Here is a 14,782-nt window from a genome sequence, read left to right as displayed (position 1 = left end):
GTTAGGTACATTTGCCAACACATACTCTGTCTAGATAGGTATGTACAACATACATATAAAATGTACATCCAAAACAATAATTTAGTACATATGCACTGCTCAAATGTCTTCGACAAGCAACATCCAAATGAAAATATTGTATATACATACACCATGCGCAAATTTCATCCACAAACAGAATCAAGATGACAACATACATATATATTGACCCAGGTTCACAACAACCAACATAGTTCGACCATCCAGAACACAAAAGTCCAGAAGACAACACTAGTCCAGAACAATATTTACTAGTCTAAAAGAGTTTAAACACTAGTCCAGAACACTAGTCATATCCATGAGCATAAAGTTCTACGCCAAAATACATGAAGCACCAAATAACACACATAAGATTCATGACATGGTTGAAGTTGGCTGGTCCAAAATACTACAAACAACCCAATATTCCGTGCCAAAGTCATCATATCCATGAGTTAGGTGGCCAAGTACTTGAAACCCATACAAATTTCTCAATAAAGTGAGCATTCAACCCAAAAAATGTTCAAACTTCGTAGAAAAATTGGTACAACAGATTATGCATGGCTTTATTCTCCTGAATAAATTACACACAGAATTTAGAAATTATTTACATGGAAGTTTTCCGTGTGTAATCCACTTCCTATAATATTATACAGTCAAGAGCTGGAGTGATAACATGAATTAGATAGGAGAAAAACGTGCTATTAAATATATGGTTTCTCACATGGAGCCAACATTCCACTAATTTCAATCACAACAATTTTATCACCTCACATAGAAAGAATGGATCGTAGTAAACTTGATGTATGGAGTATGTCATATTGTTGGGGAATGTTGCATAGGAAACAAAAAAATTCCTACGCACACGAAGACCTATCATGGTGATGTCCATCTACGAGTGGAGATTAGATCTACGTACCCTTGTAGATCGATCAGTGGGAAGCGTTAAGAAACACGGTTGATGTAGTGGAACGTCTTCACGATCCGTCCCTCGAAACGTCCCATGATCCGTCCCATGAACCGTCTCGCGATCGGTCCCACGATCCGTTCCGATCTAGTGCCGAACGGACGGCACCTCTACGTTCAGCACACGTACAACTCGACGACGATCTCAGCCTTCTTGATCCAGCAAGCAAGACGCAGAAGTAGATGAGTTCTCCGACAACGTGACGGTGATCTGGTGGTGGTGATGATCTACTCTTGCAGGGCTCCGCCCGAGCTCCGCAGAAATCCGATCTAGAGGTAAAACTATGTGGAATAGGCTAGAGTTGCACGTGGCAAAGTCGTGTCTCAAAAAGCCCTAAACCACCACTATATATAGGAGGAGGGGAGGGGCAAGCCTTGAGGCACAAGGGCCTCAAGGTGCGCCGCCCGCCAGGAGGAGGAGGACTCCTCCAATTCGGTTTGGGAAGGAGGAGTCCTCCTCTTCCTTCCCACCTCCCTCTTTCCTTTTTTTTCTTATTTTGTTTTGGTATTTTCTTATCTGACGCCATAACCCTCTTGGGATGACTCCACTAGCCCACCAGGGGCTTGGTGCGCCACCCTAGGGCCTTGGGCTCACTGCCGGGTCGGTGGGCCCCACCCGGTAGACACCCGGAACCCATTCGTCACTCCCGGCACACTACCGGAATTGCCCGAAACTTTCCGGTGACCAAATGAAACCATCATATATATCAATATTCGTTTCTGGACCATTCCGGAAACCCTCGTGACGTCCGTGATCTCATCCAGGACTCTGAACAACATTCGGTAGCCATACATATAACTCAACTATACTAAAACATCATCAAACCTTAAGTGTGCAGACCCTGCGGGTTCGAGAACTATGTAGACATGACCCGAGGCACTCCTCGGTCAATATCGTATATGGATAAGTGGATGCCCATATTGGATCCTACATATTCTCCGAAGATCTTATCGGTTGAACCTTAGTGTCAAGGATTCATATAATCCCGTATGTCATTCCCTTTGTCCTTCGATATGTTACTTGCCCGAGATTCGATTGTCGGTATCCGCATACCTATTTCAATCTCGTTACCGGCAAGTATCTTTACTCGTTCCGTAATACAAGATCCCGTGACTTACACTTAGTCACATTGCTTGCAAGGCTTGTGTGTGATGTTGTATTACTGAGTGGACCCCGAGATACCTCTCCGTCATACGGAGTGACAAATCCCAGTCTTGATCCATATTAACTCAACGGACACCTTCGGAGATACCTGTAGAGCACCTTTATAGTCACCAAGTTACGTAGCGACGTTTGATGCACACAAGGTATTCCTCCGATGCCAGTGAGTTATATGATCTCATGGTCATAGGAATAAATACTTGACACACAGAAAACAATAGCAATAATACGACACGATGAATATGCTACGTTCATAGTTTGGGTCTAGTCGATTACATGATTCTCCTAATGATGTGATCCAGTTATCGAGTGACAACACTTGCACATAATCAGAAAACCTTGACTATCCTTGATCAACTGGCTAGCCAACTAGAGGCTTGCTAGGGACCTTGGTTTGTCTATGTATCCACACATGTATCTATGTTTTCATTCAATACAATTATAACATGAATAATAAACGATTATCTTGTAACAGGAAATAAAATAATAACTATTTATCATTGCCTCTAGGGCATATTTCCAACGCACATTACCTGTAGCTCGTGGCACATTTGTTACCTTCTGCGCATCTTTGATCTACAACAGTAATAATTAGTTAGCATCTCCCATGGCCAATAGGTGACAAATTAGAAAAAATAAAACAAAGCAAGTGCTCTGGATTCTTACCATAGAATATGGACATGCAATTGATTTCCCCTTAGCATCTTCCATGGTAAGCACATCCCCATATGGACGAGGCAAGACAATTTCCCTTTTGAACACCGAATGGAAGACAATTTCAATGAATTGAGAACCTAGAGGCTCACCCCCACCACAACCTTTGGATTGTCGTGTGAATTGTTCCTTTGGCAGCATCAACACTTATTGGTCTAGTCATGCTATATAGTATCACACCTCTTCCACCCTATGGGAAAAATTGTAATTCAAAACATAGTTTCATTTAAAAGAAGCAAGTTCAAGTGTACATATACACACTCTTGTGTAGAAAAGCATATGTGAATCCCAAGCAGAAAAACTTAAGTTAATAAAGCATCATATTGACAAAATATTTTTAGATGAATTATCATTTTGACTTAAGTCAAATGTATTTTGATTGAAGTTGGATCATAGCATAAAAGAGGGCCAAATAATAAGCATGAAAGAAAGATTTACCCCTTGTTGTGTTTCATGTTTCTCTGCATTAACAACTTTTCTTCCAATAACATTTGACTCAGCCACATCCTCTAGAATATCATTACCTTCGTAAGTATTACTAGTTTCTCTTGTCCTTATGCCCTACATCAAAATCAAGCATTGTAGATATTATTTTATGGTCCATTATTGTAGAGGTATAATATAATAGAACTATAATGCTACCTGTTGTCCTACTGTAGGTATGCTATTGGTTTGATCTCGTTGCTCCTGTGAAGACAAAAGAAGTTCCATCATCTCAGCCATTTGCTTCTTCATGTCATCCATTTCTACCATTTTCTTCTTCATGTCACCCATTTGTTCTTGCAAATGTTCAACTCTTTGGTCAGATACATGACACGCTTCCATTGACATTTGAAGCTTTGTAGATTTATAACGCTGGGTTCCATGCAACTCTAGTTCAGATGGAGTTGGCCCCAATCCTATAGCACGAACATATCCATTTTTTTTCTTTTCCACAAACAAATGCAAACAAATCACCATCCTTAGTACCATTGTCCACTAATTCAGGGTGCTTCCCTGCTTCATCTTGAAGTTCTTTCTGTAAATTTCAGGAATGTGTTATGTTCTCCTAGTATTTACTACATAAACTAAAATATTAAAGGCATCAAAAAGTTCAAGTGCATCTAAACTTACAATTCTTAATGCGGACCCTTTTTGAGGAATTCCACTAATTCGACGTGTATGTGTTTCAGTAAACAGATGTCTATGAGGGCTACGCTTGAGCACTTCGGTCTATGTCAAGTAATCAAAGGATTACAAAAATGAGAAAAACATAAAAACATCTAAGTTCAAATAAGGATTGCCTATAGTTGCATACCATTTCAGTGTCAACCCGAGCAAAACTCTTACTTCCAGATGTGTGATTTTGAGTATGATTTGCTTGATATTTTTGCCTCTAATTGAGCGAGCCTGTCACAAGATCATGTCAAACAAGTAGAACCAGATGTCAATACCAACCTAACAAAGAGCATACCTTAGCTTTTGCAGTTAACCAAAATGCAATAAGCAACTTCCATTGGCCAGGATGAACTCTAGCATCACATGATGCTATAAGTTCATCATACTCATATGATTCATCATAACATTCCCTCTTTAGGTCTAATCTGAAGTCTTTCCATTTATTTTCTGATGTTTTCATATACCATTGGAAAAATAGTTGGTCTCATTACCAAAACAACTAAAAAATAGGCATTCAAATAAAGCAATTAGAGAACAATACTAAGATAGCATCGAAGACATAAGAACAAGCCATAAATGCTTTACCTTTGCCTCCTTCCATAAAGCAATTTTTTTAGACAAATCAACCTTCCTCCAATCATTAAATTCAACCGAAAAACCGTTGGTTCTTATTTGTGTTCCAACAAAGTTAGCAAACTGTGTAGTAGATTCACCACAAGGCTCATCATACTCATTGATTTCCAACTTGAGTTTAGGCTTGTTTTGCCTTCCCCATATGCTTTTCATGGCCGTAAGTTTCCTGACCTCCCTTTCCTGGCCTAATACACAATGAGCACATAAAATATGTTCAGTACTATAAGTGCATTATCATTCAATTGCAAGATACACACATGAAAGTCAAGGAGCATACCTTCAAGTTCATTCAATACAACCTCAAGTTCATTCAATACAACCATAGGTTCAGTTAAAATTTCAGTTGTTAATCTTGATGTAGACCGCAATTGCCGGTGTGGAGCTTGGGTTTCTAAAATAAAAGTTTGCTTTTGTCTCTATAATTAACCACATAAATCTGTTTTAAGTATTAAAAATGGGATACCATTGCCAATGCAAGTGGTAAAATAACAATTTTTTCTTCTTTCTGAGAGCAGGTTGGCATTGTGACTCAAATGCATGTGATAGACCTTTAAGATTGAAAGTTCTCTTCATGTTCTCATTTTGTTTTCTAAGTACTTCAACTACATTTGTGCACTTTTCAAGTTCATATTCAATAATTCTTTCCGCGCTTCTTGATGTGGTTGCCATTTTTTCTCCTGCTCCTGTAAGTATTTACAGATAAGTTAAGAGTCTATACAACAATCAATTAGTTGAACTAACATAACAACATAATTTTACACAACTACCAAGTAAAATGCAGAAAATTGTTATCACACTTACTTCCTCTTTGGTGCAGCAATAATTATTCCATCTATATCAGTCCTTACATGAGAAAATTTGCTATAATTAATGTTGGGATCAACATCTATGTGTAGATCAATTAACAACCACTGATTAGCATTTTCAAGATCTACATTTTCATTGTCATCATCCACAGCTGCCATAGAGTACGTGCCATGTGGTTTTATGTTCTGGACAACTGCACACCAGCCTTCATCATCAACCTATGGAACATAGAAAACTTGTGTGGCTTGTGATGCTAAGAGGAAAGGTTCATATGATAACTTATCACCGCTACCGAATAAATGGTTGAAGTTAAAAGTTGTAACCCCAAAGTGGTCGGTTGTTACCCATTTGTCTTGTTCACGATTTTCAACCAAATCATATCGAAATAACACCATATATCCTTTTTGGTGGTAGTCTGGTTCAACTATCTCCCTAATAATGCAATAATATATCCCATCCCCTCTTGAATTTTATGCAGCTATAGCTACTCCACTATTTTGAATAGGTCTACCATCATCACTTGATTGCGTATGGAAATTAAACCCATTAGTGGTATAGCTCTTTAATTTTCTAGCAATCAAGAAAGGCTCTTGGGCTAAAATTTGCATTTCTTCTGATACTTCCACACCTCTTTCAACTAATTCCAAAACCAGAGTATAAAATTGTTGTTAGTTACAACAGGTTAACATGATAGGTCAAGTCATGTCCTACTTACATGTTGTCGAAACCACTCGTGAAACTTCTCATGTTGCATATTATTGATTGCTTTTTCATTCGGAAGATCAATTGAGGATAGGTGCTCGCGATGTTTCCTAAAATTGTGTATCAAATTAACTATTATAAGGAAAATAATAAAGGAAGGGATAATATTAATATAATGTGGGTAGCCTACTTTACATAAGGTTCTATTGCATTGTGCTTGAACAAGACATATCTATGTACTTGGATCCAACAATTGGTCGATAATGATACAATGCTACCCAAACCTTGCCCCTTGTGGCAGAAGTACAGATCGGTACTAGACATTTCATTATTCAGCACCACAACATTCTTATCTCGCCAAGTGAACCTAGTCTCACACCGTTTTAGATAGCGATAACAAAATGTAAGGCTCTCATGAAGCAAATAACCCTCAGCGAATGATCCTTCTGGATGGCTTCTAGTGTGAACATGTCCTTTGAAGGCCCCAAATACCTACATGCTATAGATTTTAAGCCTATTTAGTTTTTTTCTATTAGATTTTGTTTAGAATATCACCTTTCTACCGACCATATGCTCCAGAAATGTACTCGACCACCAATTCTAACTTGGGCTAGCGAATGCACCATCAAGTGGACGATGACATCAATTTTTTTGGCAGGAATATAGTTTCAAGTATGCTTAAGGTCTCAACTATTTGAGCCTCTAAAATTTGCATATCACTAATGCGGATAACGGGTGAGCAAAGCTTCTTGAAGAAATTACTAACATGAATCAATGCAGCACATACTCTTGTTGGTAGTATCTTTCGAATCACAAGAGGAAGTAGGTGCTGCAATAGAATGTGATTATCATGGCTCTTCAGTCTAGAAATCTTCTTCTCGACAACATGGATACAACATCGTATGTTAGCTGTGTTGGGGACAGTTACATGGGAAACAAAAATTTACCTATGCACACGAAGACTTATCATGGTGATGTCCATCTACGAGTGGAGATTTGGATCTATGTACCCTTGTAGATCGCACAGCAGGAAGCATTAAGAAACGCGGTTGATGTAGTGGAACATCTTCACGTCCCTCGAAGAGTCCCATGAACCATCCCGCGATCCGTCCCACGATCCGTTCCGATCTAGTGCCGAACGGACGGCACCTCCGCGTTCAGCACACGTACAACTCGACGATGATCTCGGTCTTCTTGATCCAGCAAGCAAGACGGAGAAGTAGATGAGTACTCTGGCAGCGTGATGGCGCTCCGGTGGTGGTGTTGGTCTACTCCTGGAGGGCTCCACCCGAGCTCAGCAGAAATCCGATCTAGAGGTGAAACTGTGTGGTTTAGGCTAGAGTTGCACATGGCAAAGTTGTGTCTCAAAAAGCCCTAAACCTCCACTATATAGAGGAGGGAGGGGGAGGGGCTAGCCTTGAGGGACAAGGCCCTCAAGGGTGCGTCGGCGCTAGGAGGAGGAGGACTCCTCCTCCAATTTGGTTTGGGAAGGAGGAGTCCTCCTCTTCCTTCCTACCTCCCTCTTTCCTTTTTCTTTTTCTTTTCTTTTGGTATTTTCTTATGTGGCGCCATGGGCTCCTTGGGCTGACTCCACCAGCCCACTCAGAACTTGTGGCGCCACCCTAGGGACTTGGGCTTACTCCTGGATGGGTGGGCCCCTCCCGGCGAACACCCGGAACCCATTCGTCACTCCCGGTACACTGCCGGAATTGCCCGAAACTTTGTGGTGATCAAATGAAACCATCCTATATATCAATCTTTGTTTTCGGACCATTCCGGAAACCCTCGTGATGTCCCCGATCTCATACGGGACTCCAAACAACACTCGGTAACCACACATATAACTCAACTATAATAAAACATCATCGAACCTTAAGTGTGCAGACCCTGTGGGTTCGAGAACTATGTAGACATGCCCCGAGGCACTCCTCGGTCAATATCCAATAGCGGGACCTGCATGCCCATATTGGATCCTACATATTCTCCGAAGATCTTATCGGTTGAACCTCAGTGTCAAAGATTCATATAATCCCGTATGTCATTCCCTTTGTCCTTCGATATGTTACTTGCCCGAGATTCGATCGTCGGTATCCGCATACCTATTTCAATCTCGTTGCCGGCAAGTCTCTTTACTCGTTCCATAATACAAGATCCCGTGACTTACACTTAGTCAAATTGCTTGCAAGGCTTGTGTGTGATGTTGTATTACCGAGTGGGCCCCAAGATACCTCTCCGTCACACGGAGTGACAAATCCCAGTCTTGATCCATACTAACTCAACGAACACGTTCGGAGATACCTCTTGAGCACCTTTATAGTCACCCAGTTATGTTGCGACATTTGATGCACACAAGGTATTCCTCCGGTGCCAGTGAGTTATATGATCTCATGGTTATAGGAACAAATACTTGACATGCGGAAAACAATAGCAATAAAACGACACGATCAATATGCTACGTTTATAGTTTGGGTCTAGTCCATCACATGTCTCTCCTAATGATGTGATCCAGTTATCAAGTGACAACACTTGCATATAGTCAGAAAACCTTGACTATCATTGATCAAGTGGCTAGCCAACTAGAGGCTTGCTAGGGACTTTGTTTTGTCTATGTATCCACACATGTATCTATGTTTTCATTCAATACAATTATAGCATGGATAATAAACGATTATCTTTAAATAGGAAATATAATAATAACTATTTATCATTGCCTCTAGGGCATATTTCCAATAGTCTCCCACTTGCACTAGATTCAATAATCTAGTCCTCACATCGCCATGCGATTTACATTGTAATAAATCTAACACCCATACAGTTCTGGTGTTGATCATGTTTTGCCCGTGGAAGAGGTTTAGTCAGCGGGTATGCTACATTCAGATCCATGTGCACTTTGCAAATATTCACGTCCTCTCCTTCGGCGTAGTCGCGGATGAGGTTGAAGCGTCGTTTGATGTGTCTGGACTTCTTGTGAAACCTTGGTTCCTTTGCTAAGGCAATGGCACTAGTGTTGTCACATAACAGAGTTATTGGATTTAGTGCGCTCGGCACAACTCCAAGATACGTCATGAACTGCTTCATCCAGACACCCTCCTTAGCTGCCTCCGAGGCAACCATGTACTCCACTTCACATGTAGAATCTGCTACGACGCTCTGCTTGGAACTGCACCAGCTTACCGCACCCCCATTAAGAATAAATATGTATCCGGTCTGATACTTAGAGTCATCCGGATCAGTGTCGATGCTTGCGTAGAAGTAACCTTTTACGACGAGCTCTTCGTCACCTCCATAAATGAGAAACATTTCCTTAGTCCTTTTCAGGTAGTTCGGAATATTCTTGACCGCCGTCCAGTGATCCACTCCTGGATTACTCTGAAACCTGCCTGCCATACTTATGGCAAAGATGACGTCTAGTCTAGTGCACAACATTACATACATGATAGAACCTACGGCTGAAGCATAGGGGATGGAACTCATTTGTTCTCCATCTTCTGGAGTTGCTGGGCATTGATTCTTACTCAATTTTATACCTTGTAACACTGGCAAGAACAGAAAGTGCGTTATATCGACTAGAGGGGGGTGAATAGGAGATTTTTAGAATTTCATCACTAAGGAAATTCCTTTTGAGGAAATTCCTCACTGATGACTAACTTAGAGCGGAAACCGTAAGGATTAGAAGTGCAAAGTTTCACATCAGCAGTTTTTCAGAGTGAAGAATGTGAAAACAGATTGCACTGTGAGCAGGCACGCAGAATACAGATGATGATTAGCTGACGTGAAGAATTTAGGGTTGAGGCAACTTGGAGAAATTCTTCAGCAAATTCTTCGAACAGTCGCAGTGAAAGTCATCAACACGTAATACGAGGAAAGTAAGGAGTTGAGGAATTAGAACCCGTTTCTTAGTGAAGACAGTCGTTGATGACCCAGTTCCAACTGTTGTGACAGTCATACATCTGGTTTGGAGCGGCTTGGTATTGAAACCAAAGGACACACAGTCCCTACCGTATTCTCCTTGAGCTAAGGACACACAGTCCTCGCCCAACACTCGTGGTAAGTCTTCAGGGCAGACTTCCAAACCCTCACAAACTTGGTCACCCGACGATCCACAATTGACTGCTGGAAATCTCTAGACCATGACGCCTAACCGTCTGGAGGATGCACAGTCCTCAAAGGTAAAAGGCTTCAGTCCCACACATGAACAACTTCTTCAGTGATGCTCAATCACTAGGTTTGGTTTGTGGTTTCGGTGTATGGTGTATTTCCTCACTGATGAATTACTCTTGAAGACTCTGAGGAATTGGGTTGCTCTTATGACAAGTGTCAGTTTCTAACGGAGCAGCCAACCAGCTAATGGTTGTGGGGGGTGGCTATTTATAGCCCGGGAGCATCCCGACATGATTTGACACTAATGCCCTTAAATAATATGACCGTTGGAGTGGATAAGACAAATGACTTGGCGTGGCTATCGAAACGGTCGGAACCCTCAACTGTGAGAGTCCTCATGTCACTCGTATTCCTCACTTGAGGCTTTTGGTAGGATTAGGCTTGGGTTGAGCATCACGAGGAAATTCATTCCAAAGTGTAACTTTGACCCCCTTTAACAGTACGGTGTTCCTATTACTCAAATGCGAAGAAAATAAAACAGAAAGTGTAAATCTTCATGCTTCAAATTCTTCAGAGTGATTTTCTTCAGGACACACCGGATTCCTAATATCAGTTTCTTCATGAGGAATATCAATTCCATCGTAGATTCCTCGCGATTTATTTCTTCAGCTTCAGACCAATTTCTTCAACTGAAGACATACATTTTTAGGGGTCGATATTCTTCAAATATCTCAAACTCCTCAATGACTTATAGATCATGTGTACACTCACAAACACATTAGACACTTAACCTATAAGTCTTCAAACCACCAAAATCACTAAGGGGCACTAGATGCACTTACAATCTCCCCCTTTTTGGTGGTTGATGACAATTAGGTTAAGTCTTCAACAGGGATAAAAAATATGAAGTGTAAATACTCATTTGAGGAATTTGAAATCAAGATTCAGAGAGACTCCCCCTGAAGTTGTGCATATCTTGAGGATTTTGCTTTTGACAGCAAATGCACATTGATGATTTATATCATGGAGATCTCCCCCCTGAGTCTTGTAAATCATGTATACATGTAACATATCATATGAAGAAAATGAAAATGCATGATGACAAATGGTATCTGACGAATTCCAGCATGCGTGCATTAAAACTTGAGGAATAAGCATGCGAAGAAAAACGTTCAAAAGCGTCAGAGTACCATCGGGCTTAAGTTACAACTCATTGCATAAAAACTTCAGAAGAGCCAAGAGTTTGTAACTTAAATATAGTTCATAAGCCTAAAAAATATCCCTCTTGAAGACTAACTCTCAAGTTTCTCCCCTTTGTCATCAAGTGACAAAAAGGGACAAACTGTGGACTAACGCCCGTGAAGACTTCACTTCTTGGCAGTTGAGGAAGAGCCGTGATGCTTCTTGGGAGTAGTCTTCTTCCTTGGACCGGTAGCAGTGTCGAGCTGTTCTTCATCAGTTTCAGCAGTGCGGAATGAAGAAAAGGAGTTGTCTTCAAGGTCTGGAACTGGAATAGGCCTGAACTTCTTCTTGGGAGGCCACGACCATTCAAAGTCTCGCTCAAAGTCCATTTCTTCAAGCTCAGCCTGAGTCTTCAGATGTGCAAGTGTAGCCCAGGTGCGATCAAAAACCTCATGCAGATAGTGATGGTTGAGCTTCACAGAGTTCTATGTTTCAGTGAGGGGTTTCACAATGGAGCCAAACTAGCGTTTGACCCACTTGTGATTGCGATCCACCTTCTGGTGAAGACTGAGGAGGAGCTCTCTTGTATTCATCACGCGAGGAGGAACGGGGCTTGCCGGACGAGTCTCAGTATCATCCCATGAAGAATAAGCTTCTGGCTCTCTGAACTGGCCATCAAGGGGCCTACTGCCTTCTTCAACCACGAATTTGCCTTTTCCTTCAATGGACTCGAAAGTCTTCTTGTTCACCCGGATAGGAGGCATATAACCAACATGGTTTTGGAAATCAGCGTGGAAGTTGATGGCTATCCTTGTCCTGATGAATCTCATGATCCATGGGGCATATACCTTGTGATCAAAAGGACACATAGCATTGTCGGCCAAAGTCCTCAAGAAGAAATCATGGATATTTATAGGAATACCATGAATGATGTTGAAGAGGATATTCTTCATGAGGCCTACAACATCTTCTTCATCATCATGGCCTTTGATCGGCGCGAGCACACTACAGAGGATTCTGTAAACAGATCTGGGTGTGTACTTGAGCTCGTGCACGAGGAAGGTTGTTCTCGGAGATTTTCCTTTAGCCAAAGGCTTCATGAGGACTTCCATCATCCCATTGGGCAGCTCACGCTCACCATAAAGCTTCACAGCCTCAACTGAGGGAATTGGTACAGGCAGTTCACGGAGGAGTTCAGTAGCAGGAGCCTTGTAGTGAGTGTTTTGTGTCATCCAATCAAACACCCAAGTGTTAATGTCTTCAGGGTTGCCGGATATGTGAAGAGTGGCATAGAACTAAAGAATTAGCTCGCTGTTCCAGTGAGAGATGTCGAAGCACATTGGGAGTAAACCAGCATCATGGAGTACACTGAGGACTGGCTCTAGGCACGGTATTGCTTCAAGTTCAACATGAGGAATAAGCGTGTGCTGGAATATCTTGTTTCGTCCACATAGCACAGAGGCATAGTACTTCATCTGAGTCCTAGTCCAAAACTTCAGATGCCTCATTTGAGGCTTGTCATAGGAGTTCTCTTGAATGAAGTACATGCATTCTTCAAAGAAATTTTCCTTTTGAAACTTTGGACGCTTGGAGAATGGCTGACACTGAACTGGCTTTAGATTTTGCTGAGGAACAGGAGGAGAGAAAACAATGGCAGTCTCTGGGTTAAGCACGACAAATGCATTGTCTTGGTCTAGTGCATTTTCTTCAGCATTTTCCTCAGGCTAAGGAATTTCAGCAGCTGGTACTTTAGGCTGAGGAGATGGTGCTAGCTGGGCGTCAGGCTGAGGGACTTGCTCTGGCTGTGCATCAGGCTGAGGAATAGCTTCTTCTAGCTCAGTTGGAGGAGTTGGGTCATCCTGTTCCTCATCTTGAGGATTTTGCTCAGAGCGTTGAATTTCATCAGCATGAGGATTTTCATGTTTTTCTTCCTCAGCTTGCTTGGTGGCAGATGTAGTTTCATCAGCTGGTGCAGCTGATGCTTGAACAGTGTCTTTCTGAGGAATGAAAGGCTGAGGACTGTCGTCTATATGAATTTCCTCGTCAGTGTGTTCCTCAGAGGCGGCATCCTTCATTTCCTCATCTCCCTTTTTCGCTGGATCATCAATGATGACCATTTCATAGGAAGGAGCGACATTCAGGGGCACAGGGTCCAGAGGAGCAGTTTTTTCAAGTGCTTTGAGGCGCTTGGCCTCTGTTTCTTCTTCTGCTCTGGAGGCCTTTCTCTTTTTGGCTTCCTTCTCAGCAGCCCTGGTTTTCTTCACGTCTAATGCAGACGAAGTCATCTTCTTCACAGTTGAAGCTTTTGGTGACGGGGTTCTCTTGACAGATTCTTCAGCTGGTATTGAGGAACCAGCTGGAACAGAGTCATCAGCTTGCTTTGGTGAAGCAGCTGGGTCAGGGGTAGTCTCATCAGCTGCAGGAAATTCATCAGCAGGAGTTTCCATGATGATTTCTTCAATAGCCGGTTCATCCACACGGCGTTCTTGGTGTACTTCCTTAGCTTGAGGAGTTTCCTCATCATGAGGAGATTCATCTGCTGGCTCCTCAATCAGGGGCTGAGAAGTTGGTGCTGGGGGTGCAACCTTCTTATTGTAATCATCAACAGCACTAGTGCCCAGCTTGATGAAATTGCTTTTGAGACTCTTACGATCTGACAGCTTGGAGTACTTGTCAGTCAATTTCTTCAGCTCTGCCTGTGTTGACACCAGTGTATCAGGAGTCAAGTTGAGGAGATTCTGCTTGAGGAATTTCTCCTTTTTAAGCTTTGCAATTTTGGCCTGTTTGGCCTGCTGTTCTTTCCACTTGGCTTCATTGATGAAAGTGGTCACCATGTGACTGATGCCAGGGGGAAGTTTCAAATCATCAAGCGGAGTGTTTGGGTCCTCATAACAGATGTTGATGTAGTCGAGGAGGACTTTGGGGTCCATTGCCAGAGGAATGGCACTGCCCGATGCTTGAGCTACTCTTTCCTGCTTGTTCCTGATGATGGCTTGCAGTGTTTGAACATCAAATTCATCACTGCCCTCTGATGCAGACGGGACGGTGATGATTTTGCTGGGGCTTGGCAGAGTTGTACGTTCAGCAGATACCTGAGTCTTCGCAGGAGGAGTTGAAGACTTTGTCTCCGAGCTGGTTGCAGCTGGGAGTGAGGAGCTAGAGCTGGCGGTCATACGCTTCATGACTTGCTTCTGTACTGGTTTCTCTTGAGGCTTTGGTTGTGGTGCTGAGGATTTTGGAGCTGAGAAGATTGGTACTGAGGTTTTTGGCGTTGATGGTTTTGGTGCTGAGGGTTTTGTGATAGAAGCTTAGGCAGACTTCTCTTGAGGCTTTGGAGCC

Source organism: Hordeum vulgare, chromosome 1H (genome assembly GCF_904849725.1).
Source record: "Hordeum vulgare subsp. vulgare chromosome 1H, MorexV3_pseudomolecules_assembly, whole genome shotgun sequence".
NCBI classification, from domain to species: Eukaryota; Viridiplantae; Streptophyta; class Magnoliopsida; order Poales; family Poaceae; genus Hordeum; species Hordeum vulgare.
Note: the sequence above shows the minus strand (reverse complement) of the source record.